The sequence below is a fragment of the Triticum urartu genome, chromosome 5 (genome assembly GCF_003073215.2).
Source record: "Triticum urartu cultivar G1812 chromosome 5, Tu2.1, whole genome shotgun sequence".
NCBI classification, from domain to species: domain Eukaryota; kingdom Viridiplantae; phylum Streptophyta; class Magnoliopsida; order Poales; family Poaceae; genus Triticum; species Triticum urartu.
Genome location: NC_053026.1, coordinates 236,825,115 through 236,851,571, shown reverse-complemented (window position 1 = coordinate 236,851,571; position 26,457 = coordinate 236,825,115).

Sequence of the window (26,457 nt, the reverse complement as noted above, 5' to 3'; positions counted from 1 at the left end):
GGGGGGGGGGGTTCTCTTTTCCCTTTTGTTTTGTTCTCTGGCTTTATTCATTTTCTTTTATTTATTTTCCTTTTTTCTATTTTAATTTTATTTCCCAAATTGTTTTAGTTTTATAAAATATTCAATTAGCACCTAACCTAGTAACATTAACTATACCACTGCCACAACAACTTTGGCACCTAGCTAAAATAGTTTAGTATTTTATAAAATACAATAGGAGTATAATTAATTATTTTTGCTGCTGTTTTAAACACTTAGGGTATTTAATCATTTTATAAAGATGTTGTTCCTCCACCATAATTGGTTATGATTTATTTTCTACAATTTGAACATTTTTTATTTGACAATTGAAAACTTCTAATGTTTGACTTTAATTGAAATTTGAATTTGGCTCGGATCTAAACTAACACGAGATTAGCAACAGTAATCGTGGTGAGGCATCATTACCAGAGGGTTACTGTAGCTTGATTATCCGGGCGTCACAATTCTCCTCCACTACAAGAAATCTCGTCCCGTGATTTAAGAGGGGAGTAAGGGAAAGATGTGGCTACGAAATTCTATCGAGTCTTCTCGGTCTTGGTTGCTCTTCTCGGAGAGGTCGATCCATTACATCGATGCCTTCATTCCTCTGCTTCAGGTCATCATGAGGAAGTCATCATCCTTTTCTTCGGGAACTCCAACGTACTTACGAATAGGTAAGAGGCAGCTCGCTACGACAGCATGCTTACGAGGGAAACAATCTGGGGTTAACCATGAATGAGCATAATATTATCTCTCGAGTTGAACATATAAAATACATCGAGAGTACGATACAAAGGTATAATGAGAGGGTCCAAGCGGATAGATAGCTGCTCAAAGTCTGAACCAGAGTGAGAAAGGGGTTCAGAGCGGCGAGAGTAAGCATTGCGTCTGATACCAGAATAGAGCAGTAGGAAGGTGGCTCGTGAATTACCTACGAAGCCAAGCATAATGGATAACTTTGAAGCAGGGATGTACAGGAGAGTCAGGTTTCGATCCTGTGGAACTGTGGGTTATGGGCCCACCATGTGGGTTAACAGTAGGAAGGGCGGTGACGTCTTGCACGATCATGTAAGCAAGGCATGTCAAAGGATAGCATGTTAGTTATATCGACAACAACCTCGGTACCAAGGGAGAGGGACGAAGAGAACCACTTTCCTGCTCGTTGAACGAGGTGGACCAATAGGCAAAGTTCTCGTCCATCGGTGGTTACCGGAATGTCAACAACAATAGTAACAGGGTCTTACCGACAGAGTTTGTACAATGAGGTGCTTATAAAAGCAATGACGTATTACTGCTTAGATCATATAAATCACAAGAAAGTTCAAACAAACCAATGGAAAAGAAAATGTGATCATCCGGTTAAACAGAACAATGGAAAGGAAAATGTGTTTAAACACATTTTTCAGGGGGGGTATCCTTCCAAAGGACAAGCAGAGCATGATATCCATGACATGATATAACATAGAAAACCCTTTAGGAAAGGGGAGAGAAATATCATGACATTACCCATACAACAGTGTTTGGGTAACTAATAAAGAAATTTTAGCATTGTGCTTCAAATGTTCTTATTGAAAATCGGAGTACCACATACATGCTTCGAGATAGCATTGACATGGTCTTTAAGCAAAGGTCAAACTTTGGATACAGAAAGGATCCATCAGGAACCACTCATAGAATAAGTATTACAATTTCCTCATCAAAGAATGGATAACCTTGCTAAAAAGGAAACTATAACAATGGTCCCTCCGACCAGGTGTGCTAGACATGAAATCACTTTACCGGGTCTTATAAACCAATGTTATCACTTTTGGAAATATGTTCCAACCATCTTATTTGACCAAGATTCAGTACTGATTGGTGTTAGGAGACCTCAGACTTAGGATGCCTGAGAAGAAAAGGTACATCACAAATTGACGAGATGACATTATAAGATTCTCGGGAAATGAACTATGGAGGCAAGTTCCGAATCATGCATTCTTCATTAAACCAAGGAGAGTATGAGGAGGTGCCTGATGATCTCAGCGACAATTCATTGGGATTTCCAAAGATGGATTTCCACAGTTATGTGAACAAGGAGATAAATTTTGTCGGATCAAATGATATAATGATGTATGCTCGAGGAAAACATACATAATTAAACATTGGCTGAAAAGTGCACCTGAAACATGGGCTTAGGTAGTACAATCAATGTAAGAATGATGATTCTAAACCAATAGTCTAAGAACGAACGGTTGACCCCAACTTCAAAGCAATAGGTTCGCTAGAAGTATAGAATCCAAGCAGCACCGTTCAATTGTTGATGTCCCGGTTAGAATCAACACGGGGACCAAGAAACAATGGTGATGGTGTGAAGTATCATAATACCAAGAATTATTTAACAGGTGGAGCAACTCTCACAACATCCTTGATATAAAAGATGATAATACTCCAAGGTGAAGAAGAACAGATGCTGGATAGCAAGGAACTCAAGATTCAATCCAAAACATGAACAAGTTTGTGTTGAACAGAAGGCAATAAAGTGGTCCATGATAACACAAATCATCGAGGGCAATGATGGTATTTCTCATCATGAATTCGATATATATCTTGGAAGAGCTTAGGATGTTGATGATGATCACGACACAGTTGTCGAGAGATTTCATGAAGATGTAATCGGTCGGCGATGACATCAAATCAAAGGAATGGTGAAGCGAAAGGTTATTGGAACCAAGGGTACGGCGCTAACTCGGAATCAAGCTTGTTGTTCAAGGCAAAATGATATGATGAGGAAAGTTGACGTAAGCTTAGCTCATCGTCGAAAATTGTGCTTCGAGAAGAAGGACCATGTAGCACAATTAAAAGTTACACGATAATGATATAGCCGATTAGGCTATGAACGACTTGAAGGATTAATAAGCTCATAAGCAATGAAGATACTTAGAGTTATTGAATCAGAGTGTGGAATTGGTTCACTTATCGGTGTCCTTGAGTGTCTAACAACTCAGAACCCAGGGGAAATTGGAATCGATGAGAAATAATACCTGAAGAAGAACTCATAAGAAGTAATATGGTTCTGTGATATTATCGAGATATCACGGGGTAATACTCGAAGGTAGATCATAATAGAGGTTGGACGGGTGCATTGATCTGTAGAGGACAAGTGGTTTTAACTTGTCTGAGAAATTGAATCAAAGGGGAACAATATGGTCAGAATCACATTTGTACATGATCAAACCACAGATACAAGCACTTATAACAAGGGGGTATTTGCGAGAAGCTTCCATGCTAAGATTTGCATCGTGTCCATGGGCATGAACGTAAAGTTCAAGGTCGACTCCCACTTCTTCAATGCATAACCTTTCATTCACTTCTCGCGTTTGATGAAGTTGCAGTGTTGAAATTTTATCTAGCAATATACCAGAAGAGTATGACTCACGAAAACTCTCGAGTTCACACATATTATGGAAGGCATAGGTTCAACCCTCGGGGGATCGTGGAAACATATACCACAAGATTCAATAGTAAATATCACCAGCTGGAAAGCAGAGCATGGTTGGCCAAATCAAGGAATATGATTTACCAAAGGCATTATGTATCAGGGAAAGAACTTCCAAAGTGATTGAATATGAAGGACGTTGTCGGATAAAATCCAACAAGGTTTTGATGGTCCAAAAAGGATCTAATTGAGGATTGGGAGCATTCGCAACAAATTGGATCAACGGATTCAAAATGATAATGACAAGAGATGCCAATAAGATCATAGACTTATGGGATTAATCATAATGCAAGCAAGTAAGAATTTCAAGAGCAATAGGCTACTCAGGATTTTTGGAAGTTCAAATAGTATTTTGAAGACTTTTGTGAAATACATGAATCAACTGGGGATAAGCAAATATCTGGTGAGTGCTAGAAATTATCCATAGTGGTATTCATGTGGCAACGAACAACAAGGCAGTAAGCTCAAAGGATTCTCGGAACAATAGAGAGAATTTCAAGGTATCTTGTAATAACAAGATCAACTGGGAAGCATCGTATGAATGGCGAGTATATGTGGTTATCCACAGGGGTTTATCGATGGAAGGGAATTGCAAAAGCGACGCCATAAAGTCTCAAGGGAACATCAGAGAGTATCTTCGGATTCTTCTGGTGCAGCAGACGATCATCAATAATAAGGGGCTCTCCAAGAGAAAGTATTATCGAGAACCTAGAGTCAGAGTTAGTAAAATCTTTTAACCCAAATAGAAGAGATGTTAGAGTCCCAGAGTATAGGTTGAGGAATAAAAGATCCTACTACCACCCAATGGCGACGTGTGCCCGTAAGACACACATCCATGTTAGTAAAAGTTATGCAATGTATAGACTCGACTTTGGCCAAGGAGTTGGAAAGGGGGATTCCTATAGGCAGTCGGCTCTGATACCAACTTGTGACGGCCCCGATTCAATCGTACACTAATCATACACGCAAACATGTACGATCAAGATCAGGGACTCACGGGAAGATATCACAACACAACTCTACAAATTAAATAAGTCATACAAGCATCATATTACAAGCCAGGGGCCTCGAGGGCTCGAATACAAGAGCTCGATCATAGACGAGTCAGCGGAAGCAACAATATCTGAGTACAGACATAAGTTAAACAAGTCTGCCTTAAGAAGGCTAGCACAAACTGGGATACAGATCAAAAGAGGCACAGGCCTCCTGCCTAGGATCCTCCTAAACTACTCCTGGTCGTCGTCAGTGGGCTGCATGTAGTAGTAGGCACCTCCCGAGTAGTAGTAGTCATCATCGATGGTGGCATCTGGCTCTAGGGCTCCAACGTCTGGTCGTAGCAATCGAGTATAGAAAGGGGAAAAGGGAGAGCAAAGCAATCATGAGTACTCATCCAAAGTACTCGCAAGCAAGGAGCTACACTACATATGTATGCATTGGTATCAAAAGGAAAAGGCTATCATATGTGGACTGAACTGCATAATGCCGGAATAAGAGGGGGATAACTAGTCCTTTCGAAGACTACGCTTCTGGTAACCTCCATCTTGCAGCAGGAGAAGAGAGTAGATGGTAAGTTCACCAAGTAGCATCACATAGCATAATTCTAACCGATGATGCTCCCCTCGTCGCCCTGTGAGAGAGCGATCACCGGTTGTATCTGGCACTTGGAAGGGTGTGTTTTATTAAGTATCATGTTCTAGTTGTCATAAGGTCAAGGTACAACTCCAGGTCATCCTGTTACCGAAGATCACGGCTATTCGAATAGATTAACTTCCCTGCAGGGGTGCACCACATAACCCAACACGCTCGATCCCATTTGGCCGGACAAACTTTCCTGGGTCATGCCCGGTCTCGGAAGATCAACACGTCGCAGCCCTACCTAGGCACAACAGAGAGGTCAGCACGCCGGTCTAAATCCTATGGCGCAGGGGTCTGGGCCCATCTCCCATTGCACACCTGCATGTTGCGTACCCGACCGGTGAGCATACATAGCCTCCCTTATACAAGAGTAGGCGTTCCAGTCCAACCCGGCGCGCGCCGCTCAGTCACTGACATCACGAAGACTTCGGCTGATACCACGACGTCGAGTGCCCATAACTGTCCCCGCGTAGATGGTTAGTGCGTATAGGCCAGTAGCCAGACTCAGATCAAATACCAGGATCTCGTTAAGCGTGTTATTTTGAAATAACCGCGAACGCCGACCAGGGCCAGGCCCACCTCTCTCCTAGGTGGTCTCAACCTGCCCTGTCGCTTCGCCACAAAGATCCACACAGAGGGCCGTCGGGAAAGTATGTCCTTCCAGTCCCCAATTCGTGAATCAACCGCAGGTACTCCTCAAGCCAACCCGACTTTAGTCATCACATGTATCATGTATAAAGTATATAGAATATACCCGTGATCACCTCCCGAGTGATCACGGCCCGATAGTATAGCATGGCAGACGGACAAGAATGTAGGGCCACTGATGATAAACTAGCATCCTATACTAAGCATTAGGATTGCAAGTAAAGGTAGCAACAGTAGTAGCAAGGACAGGCTATGCATCAGGATAGGATTAATGGAAAGCAGTAACATGCTACACTACTCTAATGCAAGCAGTATAGAGAAGAGTAGGCGATATCTGGTGATCAAAGGGGGGGGGCTTGCCTGGATGCTCTGGCAAGAAAGAGGGGTCGTCAACACTGTAGTCGTACTGGGTAGCAGCGGTGTCGGTCTCGGTGTCTAGCGAGAGAAGAGGGGGAAGAAACAATAAATATTAAGCAAACAGATGCATAGCGATGCATAGCGATGCATGACATGACAAGTAGTGTTGCTAGGGGTGCCCTAACGCGGTAAGAGGTGGTACCTGTGACGGGGGGAAACATCCGGGAAAGTGTCCCCAGTGTTTCGCGTTTTCAGACAAACGAACTGGAGGGGGAAAGTTGCGTGTTCGCTATTTTAGGGATGCGTGGTGGACGAACGGGCTGCGTATCTGGATTCATCTCGTTGTTCTAAGCAACTTTCATGTACAAAATATTTTCATCCAAGCTATGGATTATTTTATATTAATTTTTAAAGATTTAATCCATTTTTAGAATTAACATAATTAATTTCATTAGAAAATGCAATTGTGACGTCAGCATGATGTCACGGTGATGTCTGCAGTCAACTAGTGAGTTGACCTAGTCAAACTGACATGTGGGTCCCACTGTCATTGACTGTTTAGTCTAATTAGGGATTAACTAATCTAATTACTGTTTAATTAAACTAACTAGTTAATTAGATTAATTAAATAGGATTAATTAACTTAATTAATTCTTTAATTAATCAATTAATATTTATTTATTATTATTATAATCTTTTTTTGTTCAACTATTTAAAAAAACGTCCTGGGGTCTGGGCCCCACTTGTCATATGCCCGGGGGGCAGGGCCCGGCTGTCATCGTCCCATCTGGCCATAACGGGCAGCGGGCGCCTGGTGTTAGCGCTCGAAGGGCAGACCCGGGGCGCGGCGGGGTGCCGAAACTGGCCGCCGGCGCGGCGGTGGCATGTGGGGCCAGAGGCGGAGGCGGGGCACGGGATGACGGCGCCAGCACCAGGGTGGAGTGGCACCGGGCAGGGGGAACGATGAGCGCGACGGCCGTGGGGCAGCAGCGGCAGCCCCGGCCGCAGATGGCAAGGTGAGCAACAATGTGGTAGGGGGCAAGAAGTGGTAGGCGGCGAAGCGCGAGAGCAGTGCGCGGGGCTGCGGTGGCGATGCGAGCTAGGGGGAGCGACGACACGATCGACGCGGTTGTGGCGCGCGCGATCCACGGTCGGGAGCTGCGGGTGGCTTGTCAGGGCACAGTCTCGTGCGTAGTGGCGCAGCCGGAGCGTGGGGGGAAGCCGCGCGGCCATGGCAGGTGCGTAGCGGGCTCACACGCGGTGGCGAACGACGGCGGCCTGAGGCAACAGGAGGATGAGGCCAGGGGCGGAGCGCGGCGAGGGCAAGGAGGCCACGATAGGCGGGGGGCGCGCGCGTGCGCACGCGGCAAGCTGCGGGGCGGTGAGGGCGCGGGCGCCGCATGTTTGGTCGGGTGCGGCTGTCCGCGAGCACCGTCGGGCGGTGGAGCCAAGCACGGGGGAGAAGGCGCGGCCACGGCAGAGCATGCGCGCGACACGGCAGCAGAGCGGAGGGCGGGGGAAGCTCACGCGGCCGGTAGGGATTCAGGCAGCGGGGGGCGACGTGGAGGTCGGGGTCGCGCGACGGAGACGGGGAGGCAGTTCCGGCGGGGAGGTGGAGGCGCGTCGAGCTCCGGGCGGCGACCGGTTGAGGCCGCAGCTTCTGGCGAGCGCCGTGCGAGGTAGAGGATGGGGAGCGCTGGGGACGGGTGCCGATGTCGGGGGCGCGGGTAGCGGGTGTCTCAGGCGAGGTTGACGGGGATTGATCCCGTTCCAGATCGGATCGGGAGGGGGAAGTGGGGCGACGGGGGGAATTAGTGTTTGGGTAGTGGGGGTCGTGGGGTTAAGGTGGGCGTGGATGGGCCGGTTGGGCCAGCCAACAGCTGGGCCGGAGCCCAGTGGGGGGGTTCTCTTTTCTCTTTTGTTTTGTTCTCTGGCTTTATTCATTTTCTTTTATTTATTTTCCTTTTTTCTATTTTAATTTTATTTCCCAAATTGTTTTAGTTTTGTAAAATATTCAATTACCACCTAACCTAGTAACATTAACTATACCACTGCTACAACAACTTTGGCACCTAGCTAAAATAGTTTAGTATTTTATAAAATACAATAGGAGTATAATTAATTGTTTTTGCTGCTGTTTTAAACACTTAGGGTATTTAATCATTTTATAAAGATGTGGTTCCTCCACCATAATTGATTATGATTTATTTGCTACAATTTGAACATTTTTGATTTGACAATTGAAAACTTTTAATGTTTGAATTTAATTCAAATTTGAATTTGGCTCGGATCTGAACTAACACGAGATTAGCAACAGTAATAGTGGTGATGTGGCATCATTACCAGAGGGTTACTGTAGCTTGATTATTCGGGCGTCACATTTGTTCGGGGTATCTTCACCTCTTCCGGAACCACAATTAGCTACCCCTTAACCTACTGAACCTACTGAAAATGTTTACTTTGAAATTCCTTCGGGTATGATAGAGAAACTGCTCGCTAATCCTTTTGCAGGAGATGGAACATTGCATCCCGATTTACACTTAATCTATGTGGATGAAGTTTTTGGATTATTTAAGCTTGCAGGTATGCCCGAGGGTGTTATCAAGAAGAAGGTTTTCGCTTTATCTTTTAAGGGAGATGCATTGACATGGTATTGGCTATGTGATGATATGGGATCATGGAACTATAAGCAATTGAAATTGGAATTTCACCAGAAGTTTTATCCTATGCATATTGTTCATCGTGATCGTAATTCTATATATATATAATTTTTGGCCTCGCGAAGGAGAAAGCATCGCTCAATCTTGGGGGAGGCTTAAGTCAATGTTATATTCATGCCCCAATCGTGAGCTCTCAAGAGAAATGATTATTCAAAATTTTTATGCTCGGCTTTCTCTTAGTAATCGCTCCATGCTCGATACTTCTTGTACTGGATCTTTTATGATGAAGACTATTGAATTCTAATGGGATTTATTGGAAAGAATTAAAAACAACTCTGAAGATTGAGATCTCGACAAAGTTAGGGAGTCAGGTAACACCTAAGTTTGATTGTGTTAAATCTTTTGTGGATACCGATGCATTTCGTGAATTTTGCACTAAATATGGACTTGACTTTGAGATAGTAGCTTCCTTTTGTGAATCCTTTGCTACTCATGTTGATCTCCATAAGTAGAAGTGGTTTAAATATAATCCTCCCATTGAAGTAAAAGTAGTTGCACCTATTAAAGTTGAAGAAAAGACTATCACTTATAATGATCCTGTTGTTCCTACTGCTTATGTTGAGAAACCACCTTTCCTTGTTAGAATAAAGGATCATGCTAAAGTTTCAATTGTAGTCAACAAAAGTAATATTAGGACACACAAACCCCCTGAGCAAGTTAAAGTTGAACCTAATATTGCTATGGTTAAAGATCTCTTGGCCGATAATATTGATGGGCATGTTATTTACTTCTGTGATGAGACTGCTAGAATTGCTAGACCTGATACTAATAATAAACATAGACCTGTTGTAGGCATGCATGTTATTTTTGTTAAAATAGGAGATCATTGCTATCATGGCTTATGTGATATGGGTGCTAGTGCAAGTGCAATACCTCATTCCTTATTCAAAGATATTATGCATGATATTGCACTTGCTGAGATAGAAGATATCGATGTTACCATTAAGCTTGCCAATAGAGATACTATTTCACCAATTGGGATTTTTAGAGATGTTGAAGTCTTGTGTGGGAAGGTTAAATATCCTGCTGATTTCTTGTTCTTGGTTCCCCACAAGATAGCTTTTGTCCCATTATATTTGGTAGACCCTTCTTGAATACTATTAATGCTAAGATAGACTGTAATAAGGATATTGTTTCTGTTGGTTTAGGGGATATGTCTCATGAGTTTAATTTTGCTAAGTTTCGTAGAAAACCCTGTGATGAGGAATTGCCTAGTAAAGATGAAATTATTGGTCTTTCTTCTATTGTCGTGCCTCCTACTGATCCTTTAGAACAATATTTACTAGACCATGAAAATGATCTGTTCATGAATGAAAGAAGGGAAATAGATGAGGTATTCTTTAAACAGGGACCTATTCTGAAACACAACTTGCCTGTTGAAATCCTAGGGGATCCTCCTCCACCCAAGGGTGATCCCGTGTTTGAGCTTAAACCATTACCTGATACTCTTAAATATGCTTATCTTGATGAAAAGAAGATAAATCCTGTTATTATTAGTGCTAACCTTTCAGAGAAGGAGGAATAAAAATTATTGAAAACTCTGAAGAAGCACCGTGCTGCTATTGGATATACTCTTGATGATCTTAAAGGCATTAGTCCCACTCTATGTCAACACAAAATAAATTTGGAGAAAGACGCCAAACCAGTTATTGATCACTAACGATGGCTGAATCCTAAGATGAAAGAAGTGGTAAGAAAGGAAATATTAAAGCTCCTTGAGGCAGGTATAATTTATCCCGTTGCTGATAGTCAGTGGGTAAGTCCTGTCCATTGTGTCCCTAAGAAGGGAGGTATTACTATCGTTCCTAATGATAGAGATGAATTGATTCCACAAAGAATTATTACAGGTTATAGGATGGTAATTGATTTTCGCAAATTAAATAAAGCTACTAAAAAAGATCATTACCCTTTGCCTTTCATTGATCAAATGCTAGAAAGATAATCCAAACATACACATTTTTGCTTTCTAGATGGTTACTCTGGCTTCTCTCAAATACCTGTGTCAGCTGATGATCAAGCAAAGACCACTTTTACTTGCCCTTTTGGTACTTTTGCTTATAGACGTATGCCTTTTGGTTTATGTAATGCACCTGCTACCTTTCAAAGATGCATGATGGCTATATTCTTTGACTTTTGTGAAAATATTTGTGAGGTTTTCATGGACGATTTCTCCGTTTATGGATCCTCTTCTGATGATTGCTTGAGCAACCTTGATCGAGTTTTGCAGAGATGTGATGAAACTAATCTTGTCTTGAACTGGGAGAAGTGCCACTTTATGGGTAATGAAGGTATTGTCTTGGGGCATAAAATTTCTCAAAGAGGTATTGAAGTTGATAAAGCTAAAGTTGATTCTACTGAAAAGATGACATGTCCGAAGGACACCAAAGGTATAAAAGGTTTCCTTGGTCATGCTGGTTTTTATAGGAGGTTCATTAAGGACTTCTCAAAAATTTCTCGGCCTCTGACTAACCTATTACAAAAATAATTTCATTTTGTCTTTGATGATGATTGTGTAGAAGCATTTGAAATACTTAAGAAAGCTTTGATTTCTGCACCTATTGTTCAGCCACCTAATTGGAATTTACCCTTTGAAATTATGTGTGATGCTAGCGATTATGCTGTAGGTGCTGTTCTAGGACAAAGAGTTGATAAGAAGCTGAATATTATCGAATATGCTAGTAAAACTCTAGATAGTGCCCCGAGAAATTATGCTACTACTGAAAAAGAATTTTTAGCAGTTGTTTTTGCTTGTGATAAGTTCAGACCATATATTGTTGATTCTAAAGTAACTATTCACACTGATCATGCTGCTATTAAATACCTTATGGAAAAGAAAGATGCTAAACCTAGACTTATTAGATGGGTTCTCTTGCTACAAGAATTTGATTTGCATATTATTGATAGAAAGGGAGCTAAGAACTCCATTGCAGACAACTTGTCTAGGTTAGAGAATGTTCTTGATGACCCACTACCTATTGATGATAGCTTTCCTGATGAAAAATTAGCTGTCATAAATGCTTCTCGTACTTCTCCATGGTATGTTGATTATGCTAATTACATTGTTGCTAAATTCATACCACCTAGTTTCACATACCAGCAAAAGAAAAAGGTTTTCTATGATTTGAGACATTACTTTTGGGATGACCCACATCTTTATAAAGAAGGAGTAGATGGTATTATTAGACGTTGTGTACCTGAGCATGAACGGGAATAGGTCCTACGCAAGTGTCACTCCTAGGCTTATGGAGGGCACCACGCTGGAGATAGAACTGCGCATAAGGTATTGCAATCCGGTATTTTATTGGCCTACTCTCTTCAAGGATGCCCGTAAGTTCGTCTTGTCTTGTGATGAATGTCAAAGAATTGGTAATATTAGTAGACGTCAAGAAATGCCTATGAATTGTTCACTTGTTATTGAACCATTTGATGTTTGGGGCTTTGATTATATGGTACCTTTTCCTTCCTCTAATGGGTATACACATATTTTAGTTGCTGTTGATTACGTTACTAAGTGGGTAGAAGCTATTCCAACTAGCAGTGCTGATCATAACACCTCTATTAATATGTTTAAAGAAATTATTTTTCCGAGGTTTGGAGTCCCTAGATATTTAATAACTGATGGTGGTTCACATTTTATTCATGGTGCCTTTCGTAAAATGCTTGCTAAGTATGATGTTAATCATAGAATTGTGTCTCCTTATCACTCGCAGTCTAGTGGTCAAGTAGAATTGAGTAACAGAGAGCTTAAATTAATTTTGCAAAAGACTGTTAATAGATCTAGAAAGAATTGGTCCAAGAAACTTGATGATGCATTCTGGGCCTATAGAACTGCATATAAAAACCCTATGGGTATGTCTCCGTATAAAATGGTTTATGGTAAAGCCTGTCACTTACCTCTCGAACTAGAACATAAGCCATATTGGGCTATCAAAGAGCTCAACTATGACTTCAAACTTGCCGGTGAAAAGAGGCTATTTGACATTAGCTCACTTGATGAATGGAGAACCCAGGCCTATGAGAATGCCAAACTGTTTAAAGAAAAAGTTAAAAGATGGCATGACAAAAGGATACAAAAGCGTGAGTTTAATATAGGTGATTATGTATTGCTATACAACTCTCGTTTGAGATTTTTTGCCGGCAAACTCCTCTCTAAATGGGAAGGTCCTTACGTCATCGAGGAGGTCTATCGTTCCGGTGCCATAAAAATCAACAACTTCGAAGGCACAAATCCAAAGGTGGTGAACGGTCAAAGAATCAAACATTATATCTCAGGTAATCCCATAAATGTTGAAACTAATATTATTGAAACCGTAACCCCGGAGGAATACATAAGAGACACTTTCCGGAACGTTTCAGACCCCGAAAAGGAATAGTTACATGGTACGGTAAGTAAACTGACTCCAAAACCATCCTAATGGCAATTTTTATCTGTTTTGGAATATTGAAGAAAATAGGAAAATAAGAAGCAGACCGGAAAGGACATGAGGCTTCCACGAGGGTGGAGGGCGCGCCCTACCCCCCTAGGCGCGCCCCCTGCCTCGTGGGCACCTCGTGTGCTCTCCGAACTCCGTTTTCTTGCACGATACTCCTTTTGGTCGGTAAAAATTCATTATATAATCTCCCGAAGGTTTTGACCACCGTATCACGCAAATATCTCATGTCTTTGTTTCGAGCTGTTTTTCTGACAGATCCAGATCGCCATGGCATCTTCAAGTGCCCCCAAGGACAAGTTCTTCCAAAAGGTCATCAACCCCTACCTCGCAGAAGTGCTGCAACACCCTCAAACCATTCAGATGTGTGAGGGGTTGTTGCACATCCGCGATGTGGAGGGACCGAGGAGGGCTGGAAGCGTGGAGACAAGGCTCGAGGCAATGGAGCAACAAGTTTTCAAGTGTCAGGAGATGGTGCAGCGTGGACTCGACTCCAATCACATAATGATCACGAAGTTCACCAACAACCACAAGCTGGACGCCAAGGACATTGGGGAGGCCATCTTCAAGCTTCATGAGAAAATCGAGCGCCTCCAAGCCCAGATCTATGACCTGCAAAACCAAAACTGTGAGTATGAATATAGATTCAAGAGGATGAGTTTTGGCTGCAGATTTGAGGATTCTGGAGACTCAATCATCCTTCTATGATGGTGAGCCTATGCCTTGGAAGATGGACGGCAAGCCTACATCATCAACAACTCCTTCATCACCACCTGAGAGGAAGGAGACATAATCACATGGGTATGGGCACTCCCCTTGGCAACTTCCAAGCTTGGAGGACTGCCCCGGTATCGTATCACCATCACTTTTATCTTTATGGTTTTTCTTAGTTCAACCCTTTTGATAATATCTTGATCTAGTAGAATAATGTTTTGGTATGATCCAGTTGTGAGTTTTGCTTTATGATCTTCTTATGTAATCGAGTCTGTGATCTCTATATAATAAAGATTAGTGTTGAGTCAAGGGCTTGATTATTTTTGCTATGATCTTGAGGGAATAAAATAACAGAAGAAATAAAAACAAATAAAGAGATCATATGGATCTTATGGAGAGTAATGAGCTCACTTATAAAGAGTATGATGAATAAAAGTTGTTGAGAGTTGACAAACATAGTTTTGGTCATCGTTGCAATTAATAGGAAGTAATAAAGAAATAGAGGTTCACATATAAATATACTATCTTGGACATCTTTTATGATTGTGAGCACTCATTAAAATATGACATGCTAAAGAGTTGATGTTGGACAAGGAAGACAACATAATGGGTTATGTTTTCTTACATCTGAGATAAATTATATTGTCATGGATCATCCAACATGTTGAGCTTGCCATTCCCTCTCATGCTAGACAATTTCTTTGCACCAAGTAGAGATACTACTTGTGCTTCCAAATATCCCTAAACCCTGTTTTGCCATGAGATTCCACCATATCTACCTATGGATTGAGTAAGATCCTTCAAGTAAGTTGTCATCCGTACAAGCAATAAAAATTGCTCTCTAAATATGCATGACTTGTTAGTGTGGAGAAAATAAGCTTTATACGATCTTGTGATATGGAAGAAATAAAAGAGACAGACTACATAATAAAGGTCCATATCACAAGTGCCAATATAAAGTGACATTCTTTTGCATTAAGATTTCATGCATCCAACCATAAAAGCGCATGATAACCTCTGCTTCCCTCTGCGAAGGGCCTATCTTTTACTTTTATCTTCTACCTTATATAAGAGTCATTGTGATCTTCACCTTTCCTTTTTACATTTTATCCTTTGGCAAGCACAATGTGTTAGAAAGATCCTGGTATATATGGCTAATTAGATGTGGCTTTGCATGAACTATTATTGTTGATGTTACCCTTGAGGTAAAGAGTTGGGAGGCAAAACTATAAGCCCCTATCTTTCTCTGTGTCCGATTAAAACTCCATACCCATAAGTATTGCATGAGTGTTAGCAATTGTGAAAGACTAAATGATGGTTGAGTATGTGGACTTGCTAAAAAGCTCTTATACTGACTCTTTCCTATGTTATGATAAATTGTAATTACCTCAATGACTGAGATTAGAGTTTGTTAGTTTTCAATGAAGTTTATGATTCATACTTGAAATTGTGATTGAATTGTTACTTTAGCATAAGAGATCATATGACATTATGTATATATATATGTTGTTGTTCTAAGAATGATCATGATGCCCTCATGTTCGTATTTTATTTTTATCGACAGCTCTATCTCTAAACATGTGGACATATTTTTCGATTTCGGCTTTCGCTTGAGGACAAGCAAGGTCTAAGCTTGGGGGAGTTGATACGTCCATTTTGCATCATGCTTTTATTTCGATACTTATTGCATTATGGGCTGTTATTACACATTATGTCACAATACTTATGCCTACTCTCTTATTTTACAAGGTTTACAGGAAGAGGGGGAATGCCGGCTGCTGGAATTCTGGGCTAGAAAAGGAGCAAATATTAGAGACCTATTCTGCACATCTCCAAAAGTCCTGAAACTCCACGGGAGCACTTTTCAGAATATATAAAAAATATTGGGCGCAAGAAGTACCAGAGGGGGGCCACCCACCAGCCACGAGGGTGGGGGCGCGCCGTACCCCCTGGACGCGCCCCTGCCTCGTGGGCCCCCTGGTGGCCCTCCGATGCCCATCTTCTGCTATATGAGGTCTTTCGTCCGAGAAAAAATAATAAGCAAGCTTTTGGGAAGAAACTCCACCGCCACGAGACGGAACCTTGGCAGAACCAATCTAGGGCTCCGGCAGAGCTGTTCTGCCGGGGAAACTTCCCTCCGAGAGGGGGAAATCATCGCCACCGTCATCACCAATGATCCTCTCATCGAGAGGGTGAGGGAGTCCTGGATTAGGGGGTGTTCGGATAGCCCAACTATACCTTCAGCCGGACTCCAAGACTATGATGATACAAGATTGAAGACTTCATCCCGTGTCCGGGAGGGACTTTCCTTGGCGTGGAAGGCAAGCTTGGCGATACGGATATTCAGATCTCCTACCATTGTAACCGACTCTGTGTAACCCTAACCCTATCCGATGTCTATATAAACCGGAGGGTTTTAGTCCGTAGGACAACATACACATCAACAATCATACCATAGGCTAGCTTCTAGGGTTTTAGCCTCTCTGATCTCATGGTAGATCTACTCTTGTACTACCCATATCATCAATATTAATCAAGCAGGACGTAGGGTTTTACCTCCATCGAGAGGGCCCGAACCTGGGTAAAACTTCGTGTCCCTTGCCTCCTGTTACCATCCGGCCTAGACGCACAGTTCGGGACCGCCTTCCCAAGATCCGCCGGTTTTGACACCAACATTGGTGCTTTCATTGAGAGTTCCTCTATGTCGTCGCCGTCAGGCTCGATGGCTCTGACGATCTTCAACAGCGATGCAGTCCAGGGTGAGACCTTCCTCCCCGGACAGATCTTCGTCTTCGGCGGCTTCGCACTGCGGGCCAATTCACTTGGCCATATGGAGCAGATCGAAAGCTACACCCCTGGCCGTCAGGTCAGATTCGGAAGTTTAAACTACATGGCTGACATCAGCGGGGACTTGATCTTCGAAGGATTCGAGCCACTGCCGAGCGCGCCGCACTGTCCCGACAAGCATGATCTAGCTCTGCGGCCAAACAGTGCCCTGGAGGCCGCACCCGCATTGGCTCCGATCCCTGATTCGGAGCCAACTGCGCCGATCGAGGATGGGCGGTTGGACGCCACCTCGGGGGCTGCGATCCCCACGGCGATTGAGCCGAACACCAGCCCCGTACTCCGGAGACTCGTGACTCCAAGGAGCCAGACTCCTCTTCGGACTCCGAACCCTCCGCGCCCCTGCCAATCGAATCCGATTGGGCACCGATCATGGAGTTCACTGCCGCGGACATCTTTCAGCACTCGCCTTTTGGCGATATCCTGAAGACACTGAAGTCTCTCTCTTTATCAGGAGAGCCCTGGCCGGACAACGGCCAGCAACGTTGGGATTCGGATGATGAAGAAATTCAAAGCCCACCCACCACCCACTTTGTAGCCACTTTCGACGATTTAACCGACATGCTCGACTTCGACTCCGAAGACATCGACGGTATGGACGCTGATGAAGGAGACATTGAGGAACCAGCTCCCATTGGGCCCTGGAATGCCACCTCGTCATATGACGTATACATGGTGGATGCACCAAAAGATGACGACGAGGAATGGAAGGACGCACCGAAGGCTTGTTCCCTCGAAAAGCAGTCAAAGCGGCGACGCAAGCGCCGCCCCAAATCCCGCCTCGACAGAAATAGCGATCACACAGACCCAGCGCTGGAGCAGGGTGAACCGCTGCTGTACAACGGCAATCTGGATAATCAAAGCGAACAAACAAATCCTATCAAGGATAATGGCCCGGACGACATAACGCCGGACAGACACCCGGAGCAGCAGACTGTCCGTAAAAGGCTTGTTGCCACCGCCAAGAGCCTGAAAAAACAGAAGCAAAGTCTCAAGGCCGCGGAAGACACACTCCAATTCAGATGGAGTAAAATACTCAGCACAGCAGCAAGGTACGGCGATAATCGCCCCTCCAAGAGCTACCCAAAGCGGAAGCTGCTGCCCGAATTCGATGAGGAGGCCTCAGAACCTCCACAACAAAATATCAAAGTAGCAACCTGGTCGGATAGACGACCCCTCTACCAACACAGAGCGGCATACAATGCCACTCACAATACAATACGCGACCCATGCGAGGGCTCGCACCCAAAGGACGGCGCAACAAGATCCATCTACGGACCATGCAAGCGCGCTCCAGCATACAACGCAACACAACAAACATCTGAACAACGCGGTACACCCAGCTACAGGGGTGTCGCACACCCCCTGTGTTTCACCGATGAGGTGCTGGACCATGAATTTCCAGAGGGATTCAAACCCGTAAACATAGAGGCATACGACGGAACAACAGACCCCGGAGTCTGGATTGAGGACTACATCCTTCACATCCATATGGCTCGAGGAGACGATCTCCACGCCATCAAGTACTTACCCCTCAAGCACAAAGGGCCAGCTTGTCACTAGCTCAAAAGCCTCCCCGAAAGATCCATTGGAAGTTGGGAAGAGCTCGAAGACGCCTTTCGGGCAAATTTTCAAGGGACTTACGTCCGACCTCCGGATGCGGACGATTTGAGTCTTATAACTCAACAGCCCGGAGAATCAGCCCAAAAGCTTTGGAACATGTTTCATACTAAAAAGAACCAGATTGTCGACTGTCCGGACGCCGAAGCCTTGGCAGCTTTCAAGCATAGCGTCCGTGACGAATGGCTCGCCAGACACCTCGGCCAAAATAAGCCGAGAATGATGGCCGCATTAACAAACCTCATGACCCGCTTTTGCGCGGGCGAGGACAGCTGGCTAGCCAGATGCATCACCAGCGACCCCAGTACATTTGAAGTTAGAGATGGAAACAGGAAATCACGGCGCAACAGCAATAACAAACGCCGGATTAAAGAAGACAGCACGAAGGGCACGGCAGTAAATGCCGGATTCAAAAGCTCTCGGCCAGGTCAAAAGCCGCCCCCTAAAAGCACCAGGGATGAACTGTCCAACCTCAACAAAATTCTGGACCAAGTATGCCAGATCCATAGTACCCCTGGTAAACCAGCTAATCATACCCATAGAGAATGTTGGGTCTTCAAGCAGTCCGGCAAGCTCAACACCGTACACAAGGGGGAGGATACACCAAGTGAAGACGAGGACGAGTCTCCCAAACAAGACACGGCGGAACAAAAGAAATTTCCACCAGAAGTCAAAACAGTAAACGTGTTACACGTGATCAAGGGAAAAAACAACGTGGCACTCTCAGGAAAATATATCCAAGTGCCTGTCACCGCAAAGTCCTACCACTGGTCATCTCAACCGATCACTTTCGACCATCGCGATTACTCAGCAAGTATCCGACACGCAGGATGGGCTGCCCTGGTATTAGACCCAGTAATTGGCGGATATCACTTCACATGAGTCTTGATGGACGGCGGCAGTAGCCTGAACCTAATATATCAGGATACAATCCGCGGGATGGGGTTAGACCCAACACAAATTCGCCATAGCAATACTACCTTTAAAGGAGTAATGCCAGGCCCAGGGGCTCGTTGTACGGGCTCCCTCTCATTGCAAGTTACATTTGGCTCCCCCGATAACTTCCGTCGCGAGCATTTAACTTTTCACATTGCTCTGTTTCAAAGTGGCTATCAAGCACTGCTCGGATGCGAAACTTTCGGTCGCTTCAATGCAATACCACACTACGCCTCCCTCACACTCAAGATGCCCGGTCCACGTGGCATCATTACAGTGCACGGAGATATCAAGCACTCTCTGCGCGCCGAAGAGAGTGAGGCTGCCTTGGCAGCCGAACATTAAAGGCGTCCGGACCAGCGATCGAGTCCGGCGCCACTATTTCCACCGAATAAGTGATCACACCCCTATTTGTCAATACAAGGGCTCAACGCGCGCAGACAAGTGGCAATTTCTTATCATCTTCAATTATACATGGTTTCTTTAAAAACTATCTTTTTGCACGACAACTTTTTCACTTAACTTCCTCTCTTTTACAGATGATCATCGTGCTACACCCGTCCAGGATACGGCACAACAGAGACACAGGCGCAGACGTGCAGCAGGGACCCGCTCAAAGGATTCTTTTTAGATTAAGACCCTGCGTAAACCTTTTTTACTGTCTCTTGTTGACACATATCCACCGTTGTGAAGGATGCTGACGTCTTGGCATGTGGCCACGCCAGAACAATGCACGTACCTGGACACAAGGGGCTTCTTACAAAGGCCATTATTTAGGCCCGGTTTATACCACAAAGACCGAATACCTTAGGGAGTTATCGGCGTTGCGAGTTTGGCCCTATATGCATCAGCTCTGAATCATTGTCTTTGGTCAAATGTTGGGTTTGCCCGGCTCCTATGTTTTGGTGCCTTACATTCCGCTTTACCGGCTAAGGTAGCACCAGGAGAACTACTGCGATTGTGCCCTGGTTCATCCGGACGAGCACCTCAGTAGAGAAAGCCGAAAACTGACTGTCATGATATAGCGTGAGACTGGTCAACCACTCGATGACCTGTGGGAATGTCAGAATTCCTCCGCCTTAACGAAGGGCCGTTTTCCAGCCATGCATGTACGCACCCCGAGATCGGGAGAGTGCGGCGCCACCAGGAGCTATCTAGTAGCACCACTGTCAAACTCCTATGGCTAAGTGAAAGTGTTAAAGCATTATAGTCCAGTTGCCTCGCTCGCTCCGCTATCACCTCCTTAGTTGGACCAAGACGTTGGGTTAAGTGTGCACGCGTGTTTCTGCGAACACCTCCGCATTATATGCGTGGGGGTTGAAGCCGGCGAGTGCAATCTTTCAGGTTATACACATGTATACATAAACGGCCGCCCAGGAGGCATCACAATACTTTCAGGCAAAAGTATAAAAGTAGCCTTATGAAAATTTATAAAATCATTTCGCTTACAATGAGATTACATATCACTCAAACATAACATTTTTTGAGTACTGGGTCTCTATCAAACGAGCACCCTCAAGAAGTTCCTCGAAGTAGTGCTCAGCAGCCCTTCGACCTATGGCCGAATGCTGCGCTGCCACAGTGGTAGCATCCATCTCTACCCAGTATGCTTTAGCACGGGCAAAGGCCATTCCTGCGCCTTCTATGCACGCCGACCTCTTCATCGCATTTATGCACGGCACCACGTCAAGGAACCGCTGCACCAAGCTGAAATAGTTGTTCGGTTTCGATCTCTCCGGCCATAGCTGATCCACAACGGACCTCATGGCGAGTCCGGACAACCTATTTAGTTCGGCCCATTCAGCTAATTGGTCAGTCAATGAAAGTGGATGCTCAGGATTATGGAATTGTCTCCAAAATAGCTGGTGTACTCCATGGTCCGTCTGACCCTGGAAGTACTTGGCCGCATCGGCAGCGCTCACCGCCAAATCCATATACACATCCTCCGAGCTCCACAGCCGATCAAGGGGGGAATACCGTGGATCTCCGAACTTCCTTCGCAACATAAAGGATTTCCCAGCTACAATATCCTCGGCTTCCCACAGCTCCTCCTTCTTTGCCCTCATAGCAGAACGGAGGTCCTTTCTCATTGTAGCAGCCTTCTCAAGGTCCGATGCCTTTGCCTGGTTTTCCTTTTCAAGAACCCGGCAACGGTCGGCGACGGCTTTTAATTCTATGGCCATCTTGGCCATCTTGTCTCGACTCTCGCCATGTGCGGCCCTCTCGGCTTGCAACTCTTTGGCCGCCTTTAAAGCAGCCGCATTACCCAACCTCGCTTGTTCCTTGGCTCGGGCAAGTTCTGCCCGCAAGGCTTCAATAGTGGTAGCCCCATCTGCAGTCACAACATATTAAAGATACTGGCATTATGCTGCTCTTCTTATGCGACGTTTACCAGATAAATACACTTACCCTGTGCCTCGTCAAGCCTTTTGTTAACAAGCTCGATGTCGGCGTTTGCCGCATCCAACTACCGTTCTAAATGGGCAAACTCGCTAGTCCGGCTAGCCACCGGAGCTTCCATCACCTGCACATAGAGGCGGTATGGTTATTACCTGGGAATTTGATCCTCTGTTCGTCGTCGTTTCCGACGACAACTAGAGTCTCAGGGGCTACTATCTACACAGGGCACACCTAGCATTTGTGGGACTATCATACATTCTTTTACGTACCTCAAAACCTGTCAGTAGACTCATAAAAGTTTCATGCAATCCGCTTTCGGCGGACGATATTCTCTCTATCACCGTATCCATCAGCACACGGTGTTCATCTGAGATGGCCGCTCGCCCCACCAACTCCCTCAGCACATCCGATCGCACACTAGACAGTGCCAGACTCTTTTGTCTGCTCTCTTCGGGAGCCGGACACTGGGAGCTTCGGGGGTCAATGGGATTATCCTCTGGCCTCTCCGGACTCGGAGAGGCCCTCCGCGACGACACTTCAGGGTCGCCCGCTTCCGCGGCGGAGGAGTTCGGAGGAGGCGTTTCGCTCTCCATCATCTCTGGATGAAGATCCCCCGAAGATGAGCTCATTTGAGAAGGGCTAAGGCCCGAACTGCAAAAATATATGCAGTGGTTATCTTCTCAGAAGAAAAAGATGGCATATCTGTACTATTAAAGTATTTCGGGTCACTTACAACTCGCGGGAGAATTGATCCCCTCGCGGACTTTGTGCGGCATTGGTGCCCCCCGAGGTAGGACCCTCTGTGGGGGACTTCTTCTCTCATTTGGAAGTTTCTGCTTCCGAATCCCCGGGCGCAGTTCTTTTCCTCTTCGGGTAGTCTTCCTTCGTGGAGACGCTCGCTCCCTTAGCTAGAATGGGCAGCGTTGAGGGCTCGCGTCCGCCCGCATTACCCTCCATAGTATTTTCCTTTGAAGGCTCCGGGTAGGGTGCGGTCTGGAGCATCTTCTCCAATACCAGATTTTCTAAACCCTCAGGGAGGGGGGCCGAACACCGAATCAACTTCGCCTTTTTAGCCAGTCCTGGTCAAAAAGCAAACTCTCAGAAATAACTTCGTACCAAAGGAGAGATAATATGTTCGGCTAGAAGATGCCTTACCTGTTCGGTGGCGCGGTTACTACCCAGGCCCACGTCCTCGGTGATTTCCGAACACTCCACCTGAGGTCCGAAGAATGACTTGTACATATCCTCGTGCGTCAGGTCGAGAAAATTTTGAATGACACACGGTCCCTTGGGATTGAACTCCCATAGGCGAAGAGGCCGGCGTTTGCAAGGCTGAACTTGACGAACCAGCATAACGTGTATTACCGCAACCAAACTGAAATCTCCATTGAAGAGATCCCAAATGCGGCTTTGCAGTATAGGCACGTCCTTGGCTGGGCCCCAGCTCAGGCCTCTGCTGATCCATGACATCAGTTGTGGTGGAGGGCCCGAGCAGAAGATAGGGGCGGCCGCCCACTTGGCACTTCTAGGAGCCGTGATGTAGAACCACTCCTGTTGCCACAATTCAGACACCTCTGGGATGGAACCTTTGGGCCACGGAGCTCCCGTCATCTTGCGTATTGAGGCACCTCCGCGCGCTGCATGTTGCCCCTCAATCGTCTTTGGCTTCACTTCAAAAGTCTTGAGCCACAAGCCAAAGTGAGGGGTAACCCGGAGGAAGGCCTCGCACACGACGATAAATGTCGTGATGTGAAGAAAGGAGTCCGGCACTAGATCATGGAAGTCTAGCCCGTAATAAAACATCAAACCCCTGACGAAAGGATCCAGAGCAAGGCCTAGACCTCGAAGGAAGTGGGAAATGAACATGACGTTCTCGTTGGGTTCAGGGTTAGGGACGACCTGACCTCGGGAGGCAGCCGATGCAAAATCTCGGTGGTCAGATATCTGGCCTCCCTCAACTTTTTGATGTCTTCTTCCGTGACGGAGGAAGGCACCCATCGGCCTTGAAGGCTAGATCCGGACATGACTGAAGGTTCGGAGCACCTGACCTGAACTTCGGGCGCTTGAGCTTGAGGTGGGGGGAAGGATTCGATTGAGCACGGGAGGGAAAAAATAAAAGCCTGGTCCCTTTATAAAGAGGGTGAATATCAAGTGTCCTCTCCGTGTCCGTTTGGACTTGCCTATAATCTAGGAATCCTAGAAGCGGTTGGGTTACCCACGCCTGTATTGATGAGAATCCCGGAATAAGGGGACACGATCTCTGCTTTAACAAGACGTGCCAAGGAAACCGCCTCGCATAGCACGCTGAGATGGGATAGTAAAATGGTTCGAATAAAAGCTTGGCTGTGGTGTGATGTCATGCTACGAAATACGTCAGCAGATTAGGTTTGTGTAAATATTATTCTCTATATGGCAATATGTGGAAACTTATTTTGCAGAGCCGGACACTACCTTTGTGTTCAAAATCTTCTATGAAGTACTTGGAGGAGGAACCCGCCTTACAATGCCGAAGACAATTTGCGCGCCGGACTCGTCGTCATTGAAGCCTGGTTCAGGGGCTACTGAGGGAGTCCTGGATTAGGGGGTGTTCGGATAGCCGAACTATACCTTCAGCCGGACTCCAGGACTATGAAGATACAAGATTGAAGACTTCGTCCCGTGTCTGGGAGGGACTTTCCTTGGCGTGGAAGGCAAGCTTGGCGATACGGATATTCAGATCTCCTACCATTGTAACTGACTCTATGTAACCCTAACCCTATCCGGTGTCTATATAAACCGGAGGGTTTTAGGCCGTAGGACAACATACATATCAACAATCATACCATAGGCTAGCTTCTAGGGTTTTAGCCTCTCTGATCTCGTGGTAGATCTACTCTTGTACTACCCATATCATCAATATTAATCAAGCAGGACGTAGGGTTTTACCTCCATCGAGAGGGCCCGAACCTGGGTAAAGCTTCGTGTCCCTTGCCTCCTGTTACCATCCGACCTAGACGCACAGTTCGGGACCCCCTACCCGAGATCCGCCGGTTTTGACACCGACAGAGGGGGTCAATCTCCATCAACATCTTCACCAGCACCATCTCATCTCAAACCCTAATTCATCTCTTGTATCCAATCTTTGTATCCAAACCTCAGATTCATACCTGTGGGTTGCTAGTAGTGTTGATTACTCCTTCTAGTTGATGCTAGTTGGTTTACTTGGTGGAAGATCATATGTTCAGATCCATTATGCATATTAATACCCCTCTGATTATGAACATGAATATGCTTTGTGAATAGTTACATTTGTTCCCGAGGACATGGGAGAAGTCTTGCTATAAGTAGTCATGTGAATTGGGTATTCGTTCGATATTTTGATGAGATGTATATTGTATTTCCTCTAGTGGTGTTATGTGAACGTCGACTAAATGACACTTCACCATTGTTTGGGCCTAGAGGAAGGCATTGGGAAGTAATAAGTAGATGATGGGTTGCTAGAGTGACAGAAGCTTAAACCCTAGTTTATAAGTTGCTTCGTAAGGGGCTGATTTGGATCTATATGTTTCATGCTATGGTTAGCTTTACCTTAATACTTCTTTTGTAGCTGCGGATGCTTGCAATAGGGGTTAATCATAAGTGGGATGCTTTTCCAAGTAAGGACAACACCCAAGCACCGGTCCACCCACATATCAGATTATCAAAGTACTGAATGCGAATCATATGAGCGTGATGAAAACTAGCTTGACGATAATTCCCAAGTGTCCTCGGGAGCGCTTTCCTTCATATAAGAGTTTGTCCAGGCTTGTCCTTTGCTACAAAAAGGATTGGGCCATCTTGCTGCACCTTATTTACTTTTATTACTTGCCACTCGTTACAAATTACCTATCACAAAACTATCTGTTACCGATAATTTCAGTGCTTGCAGAGAATACCTTACTGAAAACTGCTTATCATTTTCTTCTGCTCCTCATTGGGTTCGACACTCTTACTTATCGAAAAACTACGATAGATCCCCTACACTTGTGGGTCATCAGCCTGGCGCAGGAGTTACATTTCCCTCTCGGGGCCATTGGGACTGAGCCTCAGTGCCTTACTACACCTTCCTTTGAGTCAATAATAGTTGTCCCACATGTCCTGGACACAAAGGCAGAGGGGCGGTGCGGCCGATAGGGGTGAGGCACACGTCGGGGGACATGGTGTCGTGGGTTGGAGCAGCGTCGTGGGAATCACGAGTGGCAGTGGATGAAATGTGATGGTCGCCGTAGTTGAACTTCCATGGACAAGCTGTCATATCTACGGAACATGCATTGCATACCAATCACTGGAAGGAGTAGTAGAGAAAGCTAGGCGGATAAATAGTTCCTTATAGTCAAGCGGACCCACGCTACTACTTGTTCCAAAGACATGCACACCATCGAAATAGTCCATCTATATCAATATACACAGAGAGGGAATAATTTTTTTACAAGAGAGTAAATAGTTCATCCATCCATAATGCCCTGCTGCTAGTGCAGCTTCTTCTTCTTCTTCTTCTTCTTCTTCTTCTTCCACAGAAGTATATGTCCTCCCGAGACAAGAAATCATGAAGCTCACCTGGTATGGGGGCGTGTGTATGATGTGGTACACCAAAACATCATCTTCAAGGCACAACTGAAGGACGGCGGCGCGTTGGATC